A 13548-nucleotide genomic window follows, 5' to 3' on the forward strand; every position below is an offset into this window, starting at 1 on the left:
TGGCTTCATCAACTGGGAGTTGATCTTTGGATCAACCTCCTAAATTCCACTATTTACAGAAATTCATCTCCTGTTTTCTCCACACAACATTGTAGGCCAGGATATTAACAACTGGCTCAATAACAAAACCAATCCCAATGAAGAAAAACAAGGATCTGTTATTTCCCCAACACCTCTCCCAATCTTTCTTACTTCACCTCCAACAAACTTTCCACGGAAATCGATCTAATCCTTATGTGAAACTATTCAACCTACTGTGACTACACTCCAGAAGCAATGTCACTCAAATCTCAGAAGTCATGCTCCAGTAAGCAGACAGCACATATGTTGTGTGAGTTTAAAGGACAAGCTCTAAGACATTGCTGACTTGATCACCAAAACATATAAGAGAATGTGGCTTATACTTAACAACATAGATAAGGTAAATAGTTATAACCCTTTTCCCAGTGCAGGTGAACCTAAAAAAAGGAAGGCACAGATTTAAGGTGACAGAAGAAAAATATTTAAAGAATCTGAGTGGCACCTGCTTCACACAGATGGAGGTGGGTACATGGAATGAACTGTCAGGGAAAGTAGTTGAAGCGGGGACAATTGAAACATTCAATAGGTATTTAGACAGGAATATGGATAAACGTTTTGAGGGATATGGACCAAACATAGGTAAGCAGGACTGGCTTGGGCAATTTGGACCAAAAGGCCTGTTCCCAAGCTGTAGAATTCCATGTCACTTTGATCCTTTCTGCAAGACCAAGGTTCTCTATCAACCTGTTCCTGATCTACCACTCTGGCCTCCAACAATTAAGATTTAGAATGAGACCCTGGAAATTAAAGACCAGTTTCTCTATGTTGGGAGCTACATCTCGACAAAAATGGCCATCAGTAATTAAAAAGCTCCACTACCTAAATGCACCAGCAGATCCTTTAGATATTTGAGGAAAATAACATTTGGAGGCCAAGACCTCAGGCCTGTCAGAATAGTCAGATTTACCTGAATCAGGGTGCTTCCCTCCTGTGTATTTCAGAGCCATGGAGTACCTACACAGGTATTTCAAAACAATGGGAAACATACCACCAGTGCTGCATCCATAATATTCTCCAATTTCAGAGAAAGGACAAGTGATGCAACATTCACATCTCCTCTCCCAGTCCAACACCCCTAGCATGGAACTCTAGTAGGGAACACACAAAAACCCTGCAAAGCAGCATTTGTACACCCCCTGCTCCATCTATGCAAGATTCTGTGGTTCCCACATTGAGCTCATCAGATCCCTCAGCATGTACAAAGGGACTGACTGTGCCATCCTCAATCGTGAGGGACCCATACACAGGTGATAATGTGGTTCTGACTTTGGTTGAGATAAAGTACGGTATTAGATGATCTCAGTGTACCTGAAGCAATTAAATTAGTAGCCTTTTTCCTGCAGTTGCAAGCCAGAGCCATAAATGCTTCCATTGAAACAGAAATCCACAGTGGGTCATTCAGATTGAGTGAAGAGAGAAACAGTTAATGTTGATTCTGAACCCATTGATTCTGAAGGCTGTGTTATTTGGTTTATGCAGGGGTGGCAAGAGAAAATCTTAAAGACCAGAGGGTGACTAATGTGTATTTATTTAAGGAAGGCTGCAAGGACAAATCAGGAAACTTCAGGGCAGTTAGCTTTATAACAGTCATGGATAAGTTACACGAGGGGATTTTTAGGAATGGGACATAAATAAAATGCTTGGCTTAACTTCACCATTCAGGGCACTGAATATAAGAGTGCAACATCATGTCGCAGTTGGCAAAGACATTGGTGAGACCAAACTTGGAGTATAAGCGCTGTTCAGGTCACCAAACTATAGGAAATACAGTAAAATCCACATTATCTGGCATCTATGGTAATTGGTAGATGCTGGATAAGTGAATTTTATGGTTTCTTGAGATTGTGTGTTTCATGGATTGTCAAACTAATGGCGAAGTGCGCCAATTTTAACCTTCCGTATTTATTTTCTGCAATTTTTTTTTTGCCAGTTTTTCCTGAGGCTGCCAGTTCCTTGAATTCCGAAAAACAGAGATTTTACTGGACTGTTATGCTGGACATTGCACAGAAGAGATTAATAAAGTAGTTACCTAGACTGGTGGGGCTGGAACTTTTCACCCTGCAGGAGGAACTTCTAGAGTTTTTCAAAACCATAAGGTAAATACTCACCGTTTCCCCCTGCAGGGTAGGGGATTCTAAAGTAGCATAAATGGATTTAAGGTGAGAGTGGAAAGATTTGAAAATGGATATGAGGGACATCATTTGCACTCAGAGGGTGGTTGGTAGATGGAATGAGTGCCAGAGGCAGTGGTAGAGGGTGAAGACAATAGAAACATTTTAAAAATGCTGACACAGGTATGAGGGTAGGAAAGGATTTGAGGCATGCGGGCTGAATGCCGGCATATGCGACTCATTTCAGTAGGATAACTTTGTTGGCATGGACAAACGGGCCAATGGGCCTATTTCTGTGCCATAAGACTGTATGACTGACAAGCTGTGAAAAACAAATCCACAAGGCAGCCAATGGCATTAGTCATAAGGTTGTACTGAAAAAAAGTTTGAAACATTGAGATTTCAATTAAAATTTCAATTAAAGATAATAATCTAGTGCTACAGAGAAACTGGCATTGTATCAAAATATTAAGTCTAAATCTTCATTGAATATGCCTGAGAGTAATATTTCAGATAAGTTAAAATCCCTTAAAAGAAAGTCAAGGCTAAGAGAACAAAAGAGCTGTTTAGGTAAAATCAGTGAAGTTGTCTGTGAAAGGGACAAATGCCAATAAATTCCTCTTTGGCTACTTTTTTCTTTGGCTTGGCTTCGCGGACGAAGATTTATGGAGGGGGTAAATGTCCACGTCAGCTGCAGGCTCATTTGTGGCTGACAAGTCCGATGCGGGACAGGCAGACACGGTTGCAGCGGTTGCAGGGGAAAATTGGTGGGTTGGGGTTGGGTGTTGGGTTTTTCCTTCTTTGCCTTTTGTCAGTGAGGTGGGCTCTGCGGTCTTCTTCAAAGGAGGTTGCTGCCCACCGAACTGTGAGGCGCCAAGATGCACGGTTTGAGACGATATCAGCCAATGTGGCAGGCACCAAGAGATTTCTTTAGGCAGTCCTTGTACCTCTTCTTTGGTGCACCTCTGTCACGGTAGCCAGTGGAGAGCTCGCCATATAACACGATCTTGGGAAGGCGATGGTCCTCCATTCTGGAGATGTGACCCACCCAGCGCAGCTGGATCTTCAGCAGCGTGGACTCGATGCTGTCAGCCTCTGCCATCTCGAGTACTTCGATGTTAGGGATGAAGTCGCTCCCATGAATGTTGAGGATGGAGCGGAGACAACGCTGGTGGAAGCGTTCTAGGAGCCGTAGGTGATGCCGGTAGAGGACTCATGATTCGGAGCCGAACAGGAGTGTGGGTATGACAACGGCTCTGTATACGCTTATCTTTGTGAGGTTTTTCAGTTGGTTGTTTTTCCAGACTCTTTTGTGTAGTTTTCCAAAGGCGCTATTGCTTTATGTAATGATAATAATAATGGCACTACATTTATCGTCGACCTCAGAAATTTTAATCCAGTGATCTCAATGGAACTGATTTTTTTCAGACCAAGCATAATATTCTACCATTTTTGCAGAATATGTTTACACTGGCCACCAGGATGATTTACTATGTTAATGACTTTTAAAGTTATAGAACATTAATAGCTACTTCTACATCAGGGGAAACACAAGTAGTTCAACTTAAATCTGAATGCGCAAAATATTCATAACAAAATGGGTGAAATAGAGGCATGAATAAACTGGCCTGATGCAGCAGAAATGAAATCACAGAGTGCTTGTCTTTTAACAATTGAATTGTGGAGTAAAATAGATCACAAAATGCAGTTGACTCCTGTAAAGTGCATTTATTGAATCAGAATTATTCATTTGATGTGTCTTCAAACTAACGATGCCGGGAACGCAGCAATGACATCAAGTGGTGTACAAAGCTGATTTGATGTCATTGCTGCCACATAGCTGCACAGATGTGCAACTGGAACATAGGATGCATTTGGAGCAGAAAGTGAAACTGATGATAAGAAGCAGGCTCTTACAGACCTTAACTAGATTGGAGTTGGTTGGGCAGAGGAGAGTGTAGTAAAGGAGAAACTCAGCATGTTACGCAGCAACCATAGAAAGCAGGAGGCCGTTGACATTTCAGGCCCAAGCCCTTTTTCAGATGTGACGAAAAATTGGCAGACGCACAAATGAGAAGGTGGTGGGGAAGGGAGAGGCACATAGAGTAGCAGCTGAGGTAGAAACAGGTGGGAGATGGAAGAAAGGAAAGGAGGGGTGGGCAAAGGGCTGAAAAGGATGTTCTCTGAGAGGAGAAAGGAAGAGAAGGGACTGGGGAGCTGGAGGAAAGGAGTCAGTGGGATAAGGGAAAGCGAAAGAACAGAAGAGGGATTTAATGGAAATTGGTGGTTGATATTGATACCATCTGGTTGGAGACTGCAGAGACAAAATGTAAGATGTTGGTTCACCCAACCTACAAGTGGCTGCAACCTGGCCATACATGAGGCCATGGACAGACATGTCAGTGTGGCAATGGGGTGTGATATTAAAGTAGATGGCCATTGGGAGATCCTTGCTGTTGCAGTGGATGGAGCAAAGATGCTCCACAAAGCAGACCCCCAAACCGTGTTCAGTCTTCCCAATGTAGGGAAAGCCTCATTGGGACCCTTTCCCCCCACCAAAGATTCACAGGTGAAATGTTGCTTCATTTGGAAGGATTGTTTGGGGCTCTGAGTCATGGTGAAGGAGGAGATGCAAGTATAAGTGTAGTACTTGTTGCTGCTACAGAGGCAGGTACTGGGGGGCCTGGTGAGCGATTGGAGAGACGGGATGAATGACTATGTAGAGAGTGCGATCTCTACCAAAAGTGGAGGGGAAGATCCCATTGTAGGTGGAGGAAATTGTAGGATGCAGAGACTAGTGAGGTGGGGGGGGGGGGGTGGTGGGGTGGTGGGCAGTTGATTCCTGCAAGAGAAAATGATTGACTGCTTTCAAACACCATGATGGACTTGATAGATCAGCAGTTTGCAAATAAGAGGCCTTCTTTCTCCTCAGTTATCCATCTTGCCATCGTGATTGCCCAAAGCTCACCCACCACCTTCAATAGCAGTCCTGGTTGAGAACAGCCATTATCTGAAATCCACCTTGGCAGAACAGAGCACAGGTAAGTTTGGACTTTGAACCAGAATCAAGATATATTATGAACCAGGATATAATATATATAGTTATGAACATGTCAGGAAATTTGTTGCTTTGTGGCAACATTACAGGTGTAAATATTGCTATAAATTACATTTTTTTAGAAATAAATAAATTAGTATAAAAAAGGGGAAAGTGAGTAGAACACCTCACTTGACAATGAATGGTTCATTGTCCATTCAGAAATCTGATGGCAGAGGGAAGAAGTTGTTTTTGTACCACTGGGTGTTTGTCTTCAGGCTCCTGTACCTCCTTCCTGATGGCAGCAGTGTCAAGAAGGTATGGCCTGGGTGGTGAGGGTCCTTGAGGATAGAGGCTGCATTCTTGAGACACTGCCGCTTGTATATGTCCTCAATGGAGTGATAACTGATGCTCATGATGGCACTGGTCGAGTTCACAACTGTCTATAGTCTTTTCCTGTCCTGTGCATTGGCACCTCCATACCAGACAGTGACGCAACTAGTCAGAATGCCCTCCATGGTGCACCTGAAGAAATTTGCAGTCTTTGGTGACATACCGAATCTCCTCAAGCTCTTGATGAGGCGAGCCTTCTTCGTGATTGCATCGACATAGAGGCCCCAAGATAGATCTTTAGAGGTGTTGACACCCAAGAATTTGAAGTTCTTAGCCTTTTTTACTGCTGACCCCTTGATGAGGAACTGGTTCATGTTGTTCTGATTTTCCCCTCCTGAAGTTCAAATTCACTTTCTTTGTTTTGCTAACATTGAGTGCAAGGTTGTAGTGACACCACTCAAACACCTGATCTATCTCATTTCTGTACACTTCCTCATTGCCATCTGTGATTCTGCCAATGACAGAGGTTTGTAGATGGCATTTGAATCGTGGATAACCACACAGTGATGGGTATAGAGCAAGTAGAGCAGTGGGATAAGCCCGTATCCTTGAGGTGCGACTGAGTTGATCATCAATGAGGAGGAAATGCTGTTACCGATCCTCACTGGCTGTGGCCTTCCGACGTAGAAGTCAAGGATCCGGCCTGCAGAGCGAGTTACAGAGGCCCAAGTTTTGAAGCTTCGTGTTCAGAACCGAGGATATGATGGTGAAGCTGAGCTGAAGTCGACGAAAAGTAGCCTGATTTTCTTGTTGCTGTTGTCTTGCTGAGTGGAGAGCCTGTGAGAGTGGTTGTGGTGGTTGGTGAATCGCAGTGGGTCCAGATTTTTACTTAGGTATGAGTTAATTCTGGAGTTAATTGAATGCAACTCTTAAAATGATTGTGCCATAATGAACAATTTGCACGTTTTGGATGATGTATCGCTCCCTATCCCCTGGATGAAATTGGCTTCATCACAAATTTGGCACACAGCTTCACTTTAACATTAGTGTTCTTTGAAGGGAGAATTTTAGGCCGAAGCATGGTGTATCTCTGAATCCATAGATATTTTCTAATGACTCTTTATGCAAAGCTTCTCTGCCAATTATACCGAAAGGAAATGATTAATGTATATATTTACATATTCAGTTATATCAGTCAGCTGAATACTTCATTATCAATCTTCTGCTTACATTACATTTACTCTGTATGCCAAACATAAAATACAGATGTGCCAGTTTGTGAAAATGAACTAAAAGCTACTTAAACCTGTTTAGTGTCAAAATACAATTCCCGGTAGATGTGTTTAATTACAGTTGATAGAATTCAATGTATTTTGTAGTGTTTGAAGAGTAAGGTTTAAAAAAAAATTCTATGAGCAGTGTAGCAAAACCAGCCTATTCACAGGGGAGCAGTAAAACCTGCAGTGTTTGCAGCATTGAGAGCAACTTCAAAGCTCAAGAGATTTTTTCTGACTGATGTCTAAGCTGAATTCTCTCCTTCTGGTTTTTCCATAAAATCACTCACTTTTTAAAAAAAAACAAGATACAGCCAGGTGTCTTGGTGTTGTGCAGTCAGATGCCTACAAACTTAATATTTATAACATTGTGTGGTTTGAAAGCCTAAGATATAAGTTATATATTGGACTGCATCTGACGGTGACAAGAACAGACAAGAGAAATCAATCCTCGTGGGTCAGAGTCAGTAAATTGTTCACTTTAGGTGACTTGGTTGAGTGATGTTTCTTTCACCTCTGGAACAATATCTGCCAGAACGAGATAGTTTTTTTTAAGCCAACTTGTTCATTTTTGCCCATTCTGATTCTGTCAAACTGGGTGTTGAACTTATTATTAAAATTTTTTCCTACTTCTACACACCAACAGGCACAAAAAAATAATAACCCCACTCAGTGGAAATGTCAAGTTAAAGGAACCATCCAGGCCGACTGCCTGCCTCTGTACTGAGATTACAATGAGGGCAGAATGCAGTGTCTTTGCCTCAACACAGACCTACTGAGACCAAAGGGCTGGAGTGCTTCCTTGCCAAGGAAGTATATCTTAATATAAATTTTTGCTGTTTTTGTTACAACTTTAAAAAAAAAACAAAGAAACAATCCAGTCCACACTTCTGAAATTGGGGCTCAGGTGCATTGGTGAAGAACTTGCCATTATGGCTAAAGCCTTGATGAGCATATAATTTATTGGTACTAAAATGTATCGAAACAAGGATGCAACCTGAAAAAATACAAGTTATAGCACTGCTAGCGTCAACCTTATACTACGATTCCCTGCTTCACCCTCCTAACTATAGTAAAACACTGTTAATACAGTATGCTTGGAGTTTTGGTGGGTGTTGGGAAATATTTTGCACTATTGTAGTTTATTCCATTTGATTAATCAATGCCATAATGTATTTTTAATTTATTCTACATGGGTGGCTTCATCAACTTTCCAGTGAGTAAGTTTCATAGGAGCACAGGAACAGAACTAGGTGAGTTCATTGGGGAACCAGGAAACAGAACCATCCTGTCTACCAGTATTGTCACTTTCAAGAAACTACATGCTTGCCCCTCAAGTTTTATTGTTCAATTATATGTTTCGTGGTTCTGCCATTCCCACTGGTTCTGTCCGTGCCCAGTTTAACTGCATCATTTTGCAATCGTCTGAGAATAATTCCATTTGCTATTCCTTTGACCACTTTTCCATTTGATCAATATTCTTAAATGATCCTCTTCACTGTCCACAATACTATTAATTTTGGTGTCATCTGTCACCTAGATTCTCATCCAAATCGTGAAAACGTTTAACGAACAACAGTGGGCCCAGCACTGGTTCTTGAAGTGCACCACTAGTCTCAGGTGTCCACCCCTCCAATACCACCCTCTGCCTCCCACCACCAAGTCAATTTTGTATCCAATTGGCTAGTTCATCCTGGATCTCATGCATTTTAAGCTCTGGACCAGTCTACCATGTGAATCTTGTCAAAGATCTTTTTAAAGTCCATTTGGGCAAAGTCTACCCCTGTTGGTCAACCCTTCAAAAAACTCAAATTCATGAGACATAGCTCCCCATGCAAAGGGCCAGGCTTACTATCCCCAATCAGTCTTGCCTCTGCAAATGCAAACAAATCTTATATGCACATCATATATGTGAGGAGATTTTTCATTCTTCGAAGTCAGATTTTTCAGCAGATTTTCTAGATATAAATAGCGAAATACAGTAAATGTTAGTGCATTATTATCTGTGAATGCTAAATCCCAAATAAATGGAAAACATTAAAATCAAATATAATGCTGCTTTTCCATTATGGGGATGTTGTCCAGCTGAACAGAATTCCCCCTTGTTTGACAAATAATATTCATTTTATAAACATGCTGTTCCAGGACTTTTTCTTGTCAGGGACAGGAGTATCATATGATCACGCTGAGAAAAATGCAAATATTCACATAATACTTTCTCCAAACTGTTTTCTCCAGTAATATACCAAGTTAGTTCCTATGCATGAAAGAACTTTTAATTCAGCAAGAAATTTTGGAGCTGATTTTATTTTAATTACTCAAGTAAAGAGGTGTTCATTCTAATGCAAAAGCAAGGGCAAAATATTTGCAAATTTATCAAGTGATTGTCATTGATTCGTTTTGGTGTATTAATGATGTACATTTAATTATTCTTAATGATCTTTTGACCATATTTTCCTATTGCTCAGTTCTATATAAAAATAATAACATGTCTGGTATTGTCCACAGTATTCAGTGCATATTCAGTATTCAGTGTCAGCTTTTAGTTCAGTTGAAAATCATCTGAATCAGTTAACAGTGACTCAGAACCAGTTTTATAATTATAAATGGATAAATATCCTGTTTTATTATACCAGAATAGTTGATATTGTAATAAAAGATTAAGATACTTCTGGGCAATACATGGTAAGATACTGTAATTCCAGTCTGTTCCCAGAGGATCAAAATAATGCATGCTCGATCAGTACAGGTGAATTCTTAATCTTCGTTTTATTTTGATGTTTTAAAACATGTCTGACTCCCCATCATTTGGGTCAAAGGTGGTGCACTCAGGTAAGCTATCAGGCAGACAACTCAAAGTTGGATGCTATTGTTGGCTGAGTTCCCTTTGGAGGTGCAACAAACACCAACAGTTCATCCTAAATATAGAGCAATAAAGTACAGATAGCAATCCCTTGTACTTGTCTCTGGATTATGCATTTTCTCAACCCACCCACTCCCCCCTCCCTCCCCATGAGCTATTTCTTTGTCAATAACCTTGTTTTTCCAAGAGTACTAATTATTGACATAGCCTCTCACTTAAAGCATTGACTTGTAGAGTGTTTAAATAATATTGAGAGTTGAAATTGAAGAATATTATGGCTGAAAATAAATTAACATTTCAGTGCTGACTTTAGAGGATTAGACACTCCAACTCACATTATTTTGCATGATTCATGGTGATCCATCTTCAAGAGAGATTTAAAATCTGATCATTTGAGTTTTTAATTATCCTGATGCTTTCAATGGTTTACAGCAGTATTTCTCAACCTGTGGTCTGCCAACTACTCGTGGTCAGTGGGTTTGTTATGGGTGCAGAGGAATTTCACCAGATCGATTCCAGAGACGAGGAAGTGTTGTGTTTGGAAGAGTATCAGGTTTGGTGGGTTCACAGAGACATGAGTCTGGACACAAGTGTTAAAATCACAGGTAACTTTAATGAACACATAGGAGACAAACAAGGGAGAACGTCAAACGATACTCAATTACTATATTACTTAACAACTAGTTAGACATTCACATTGGACCCAAGTTGAACACCGATACCAGTGGCCGCCTGTACTCGACACGCTCCCATAAGTGTGCACATTCTAAAGGCAGGGACATTCTCACACACTCCCAGTTCCCTGTACCAATGGGGGTGCAGCTCTCTGCAAGCACTGATCAAGTGCAATACTATAGCTCAGTTGAAGTGTAGTTCACACCTTGCCCATGACACTCTTTTTTTTAAAATTTTTTATTTTTCACACTATATATCACATTATTCAAGATATACACATTTCTCCTTTCAAATATTTACAGTGTCGTTTTCTCCCCCCCTCCCTCCTCCCCTCCCCCCCCCACCTCCCCCTCCCTCCATTCAAAACTCTGAGTCCAAGATACATCAAACCCATCAAACAATGTTGTCACTCAACATTAACAAACAAAAACTTCCACTGAGTCAATTCTTTCCATTCTCTTTTCCTTTTGTCATTTTAGGTGATAGATGTCCCGGTAGGTTTTCTCTATTATATTCCATGTATGACCTGGCATGGAACAATGTCCGGGGCTTAGACCACGAGGCAGAGAGAAAAAAGTGCTATGCGTCGATGTTTTATGCAGATTGGGGTCATAGGTTAATTAAGGTATTTGGATGGTAGGGCTCATGGGCTGGAACGTCCTGTTTCTGTGCTGTATGACTAAATTAAAATCAAATTAAATCTTGTTGGTGGTCTCAGAAGGGGTTTGAGCTTCCCAGTCCCCACTGATGGTCCATAGGTCTGTTGTGGATGAACTGTGGTAAGTAAAGAAATACGTAAGCAATCTATGAGTGCTAAAAAAGCTAGAGGGCATAGGTTAAAGTTGAAGGGGGCAAAATTTATAGGGGATCTAAGGGGCAAGTTTTGCACACAGAGAGTGGTGAGTCAATGGAAGGAGCTGCCAGAAGACATGGGAGAGGTAGGTACAATTACAGATCCCACCACCAGGAAGTAATAGTGACAATGACACCGGGAGCCTGTGCTTTAACAGCGCAGCTCAATTCTACCTAATAGTTGTGACTTAGAACAGTCAGCAGGTTAGGCAATCTATGGGAAAGAAAAACAGGGTTGAAGCAGAAATCAGTTCTGATTAAGTTTCGGACCAGAAATATTAACTGTTTATTTTTCCACATACACTCTCCGATCTGCAGAGTGTTTCCAGAGTTTCCTATGTTTAATTCAGACTTCCTTCACCTACAGTTTTTGTTACTCAAAATTGTTTTCTTTGACCGTGGCAAGATCGGGATTCTGAGTAGGAGTGGCGACTGATAATCGACACTTCAAGTGATTCAAGTGATGTATAGTGTCACCAAGTTCCTCCGTTACACAGGAACTATAGATCCTAATCTTTCGAAAAGCCCCACCTATTAAATTTTATGCAATGTTCCCACTTGTCCTTTTTGAGACGACTCAGTTGGTGCAAAACTGACCTCATCGTTGATGATTTCATCTGGGGGAATTAGGTTGCAACTAACCAAATGGATTTTCGATCGCATCTCTTCAATAGGAAGAGAAAAGGAAAATTCATTCCATTAGTTGAATCAGTTTTCAAATACAGGTGCCAGAAGTGACTCAAGAATGTTCTAGAACAGAAAAAAGAAAAGCATCTTTTGAAAATCTTAATATTTTGGTCCCTTTTCCCTGGAGCATTGCTGTATAATTCAGAAATAAAAGCCCAGTAAGGAGTAATAATTAAATATGTCACTGGGGAAGATACACAAGACATTATTTGAAATTTCTGGAACTGGAATAAACCCAAGTTTGAATGGTAAAATTACCAATGACTCTTCTACCCACTGACACACAGATGAGAGGACAGCTGCAGCCCTGTACTGCTGTGGTTGATAATGAATGCCTGGTGAGACTACAGCTTCCTTGCATAAAACCATTATGTCTCAAGATGCCAATTATTACAAACTAACAGATAACAAATTGAAAGGGGCAATCATTTGATAATTAATAGTCCTGATAATATGTATTTTTTGGAAATAATTGTACCGTTTTTTTGCACATTGACACAGTAAATGATCATAATATAACATTTACATCATGGAACATAGTTTTATTCTGGAAAGCAGCTGCACTCAGTTCTGATCCAAAATGTACAGTATATGAGGTTGAGATGCATCAGCACAGGTGGAGTTTATCCTATTTTTTCCAGGAAAAAAGCTGCAAAATATAAATGGTTGTGTGAATGTAATCTCTGCATAATTTTGCACAATTTTCCCATCTGAAGGCTGCACCTGAAGAGAGGTAAAACTGTGCCATTTCAGTGCATCCTTTCTAAAACTAAAAATGTACATCCACGTTGGAACAGATCACACTGAATACCAGGCACTCCTCGCATTTACTTGCCATCATTATTAGTGACTGTGTGGTTCCCAATGTACTCGCAGTCGCACAAATGGCGATGGGGCCACAGCGGAGGAAGCAGGGGACCTACACAAATGGTGCTGAGTCCACAGAGCAGGGGACCCACTCATGTACCACCCTGATTGCAGTATAATGGATCCTACTTTTCCACTGCATCATGCGTCTTCCATGATCATGTGGAAACAGTTGAAAAACATCCAAATAATAACAATTGAAAATTATTCATCTAAAAATTAATTAGTATTAATATTTTCTCTGAAAATATTAATACTAATTAAAATAAAGAACAAAATACACTTACCTTAACTTCAACTTGCACATGCAACTGAAAGGTGAAACAGCCAGATACAAAGTGATGGGTCCAATCCCTCACCTCAATAGTTTGCAGAATATCCCTGAGCACTGTGGAAGTCCAGAGGTGGAATGAGCAGTCAAATGTGTCTGATCCTCCATGCTGTGTATGCAGGTGTGGATGTCAGGAACATGGCTGTGTCTGCTGGTGAGCAGTCAACACTGTCTGGCCAATGTAGCGCATTAACTGATGCTGAGTATTGCATTTTTTTTTAGCATCTGTGAATTTAAACTGCATATCAACTGATAGCCAATCCTAATATTTCACTTTGATAACATCGATATAATGGTTGTTCTTTAAGGTTTCTTCATTGGGATAATTTTCTTCTCCCCTGTGTAAGCAATGTTTTATATTAGCTACAAACATCTATTTGGTTTGGACAGAAGCTCCCCATCTGTCCATTGAAATTCTTGTGCAATGAAAACTGTAT

General features: G+C 40.7%; 1 long non-coding RNA gene across 9 annotated transcripts in view; it reads left to right on the plus strand.

Annotated features, from left to right (window-relative positions):
- Positions 1–13548, plus strand: part of LOC138738706 (uncharacterized) — a 282524-nt gene that overhangs the window by 6459 nt on the left and 262517 nt on the right. For 7 of the 9 annotated variants that reach the window (XR_011341683.1, XR_011341685.1, XR_011341682.1 and 4 more), the window contains exons 2-4: positions 453–542; positions 2012–2177; positions 5125–5233. This is a non-coding gene — a long non-coding RNA (uncharacterized lncRNA). Of the gene's footprint in view, positions 1–452; positions 543–2011; positions 2178–5124; positions 5234–8053; positions 8090–13548 lie in introns of all 9 variants that reach the window. The other 2 variants (XR_011341687.1, XR_011341686.1) reach the window with 1 other exon arrangement.

The sequence above is a fragment of the Narcine bancroftii genome, chromosome 7, assembly GCF_036971445.1.
Source record: "Narcine bancroftii isolate sNarBan1 chromosome 7, sNarBan1.hap1, whole genome shotgun sequence".
NCBI lineage: Eukaryota > Metazoa > Chordata > Chondrichthyes > Torpediniformes > Narcinidae > Narcine > Narcine bancroftii.